At 43.2% G+C, this 1,875-nt stretch overlaps 1 protein-coding gene across 2 annotated transcripts in view; it reads left to right on the forward strand.

Annotated features, from left to right (window-relative positions):
* Positions 1 to 899: 899 nt before the first annotated feature.
* DAAM2 (dishevelled associated activator of morphogenesis 2) overlaps positions 900 to 1,875 on the forward strand; it is a 199,286-nt gene continuing 198,310 nt past the window's right edge. Inside the window, exon 1 of one of the 2 annotated variants that reach the window (XM_035323266.1) lies at positions 900 to 1,040. The gene's annotated coding sequence lies outside the window, so the exon portion shown is untranslated. Of the gene's footprint in view, positions 1,041 to 1,191; positions 1,226 to 1,875 lie in introns of those variants that run through there. The other variant, XM_035323270.1, reaches the window with a different exon arrangement.

The raw sequence follows: 1,875 nt of genomic DNA on the forward strand, positions 1-1,875 counted from the left end.
TACCACTTCACCTTCGAGCCTCAGTTTCCTCATTTCTTAGATGGAACTACGGATACTTACAGGCTTACAGCCAAGCTCAGCTCCTACATGCAAAACAAAGAGGTCTTATCAGCCCAAATTTGTCGCCACCTGCCCTAACAGGATTATACCATGAGAGCATTTTGCTCCTCAAGTACTGCTTAAAATTAATGCTAATACTTCTGCTTCAGTTTTTGCTCTAGCAATCTCTTTTACATAACAAGTGGCTTTCACAGCAAGTGAAATAAGAGAAATAGGGATGAAAATAGGCAGAGCACAATAGAGATTGAAGATCAAATGAATTTTCTGAGCTGGTATTTATCTGAGATGAGACACTTCTAGAAGGTATTTTAAAGTTAGGAGGGAAGATGGCCCACATGTCTGGAAAAATGTTCCAGCTGGAAGGGTTTAGTGCAAAACTGAAAGAGGATGTGGACAAGATGCTTCAGAAGGCTGCTTCACTCCTCTTTTAGTTAAATCCAGTCAAAGCCTGGACACAGCAGAGGGCTGTGGGCTAGGAGCGAGGCCTCTTTGCCAGGCTTGAAGCGAACGCTGTTCAGGCACAGCTGAGAGACTGGAAAATACTGCTTTCCAAATGGGGACTTGCATGGCAGCTAGCTACATCCTGGGTGTGGATATAATATACCATGGGCAGAAAAGTACAGGGATTGTCTTTTGGGAACTTACGCAACCACATCTATAGTTGCCCATCATTTCCTCCCTGACCCACCTTGGAGGGGGTTTCTACCCAAAGGTGTAAAGTTTACAAATCCCAAAGAACTGCAATCTAGGCTTTACCTAGAGAAACTTTTAGAGTGTTCATGCCATAAATATCTCTTAGAGGCTGCCTGACGTCAGAGGATTTGGAGAGAGAGGCTGGTCTGAAACTGAAAACAGCAGCAGTTCCAGTCTCACTGCAACAGTACAGCCAGAGAGAGGAACAGCAGAGGCATTTCTCTATGTGGATTATAGGGCTGCAGAACAGGGAGGAATTGCACAGAGACACAGGCACTACAGTATAAGTGCAGCTGCTGCAGCAACTCTCCTCATGTTTTTGCTTGTTTTCAAGAACAAATCCCTACAAGTACTGCTTGCTTTTTTTTTTTTTTTTTTTAATTTTCCTTTCTTTTTTATTCTCCTCTGAAAGATCCCGAAGCCAGCTTGGCAGCACAAGGATTCAGGTTTGGCTTGATTGCTTCTCCCAAAGGTATGCAGAGGGGCTGACCATGCAGGCTATTGCATGACTCTGTAAATGGATGGGGGTGACGGGAGATGAGGGAGGCTGGGGAAGGAGAGGGAAAGACAGATCTTTGGAAGACTACAAAATTAACTAAAACCTATCTCATTCGTGTTCTGGTAGCAGAACAGCCAAATCCCATATAATCCCTAGGCAAAACCCAACTTCCTTAGTGCATTTCACAATGCAGGATCTATTTTTTTAACTCTTTAATCCCTTGTCATATTGTGCAGCAAGTAGCTCCTCTTTCCTTAGGGGGAGGTCAGGAAACTTCCTGGCTCCCTGACAGTGCAGTCCTATCCCACTTCTGTTTGCCAGGCTCCTGATGGTAAAAAATCCTAACGTGAATATAGGATATTGCTTGCTAAGTCTGACAGACTTAGTGCCTTGAGTCTGCAATAGCTTGGTATTACGGGAAACCACTGCTTCTGCAGAGGAAAGAGGCATCTCATATCCAGAAACTAGCTGTACCAGGGTGACACATGAAGGAGGCAGCTACTGGAATCAAAGTCAACTTGTGAAAAACCCGCAGAGGTACTACTGTAGACAGTGTAAAACTTAAGGAAAAATAGTGATTCTTTGTCTTTTTTTTTTTTTTTTTTTTTTTTTTTTTTTTTTTT

Source organism: Oxyura jamaicensis, chromosome 3 (genome assembly GCF_011077185.1).
Source record: "Oxyura jamaicensis isolate SHBP4307 breed ruddy duck chromosome 3, BPBGC_Ojam_1.0, whole genome shotgun sequence".
Classification (NCBI taxonomy): domain Eukaryota; kingdom Metazoa; phylum Chordata; class Aves; order Anseriformes; family Anatidae; genus Oxyura; species Oxyura jamaicensis.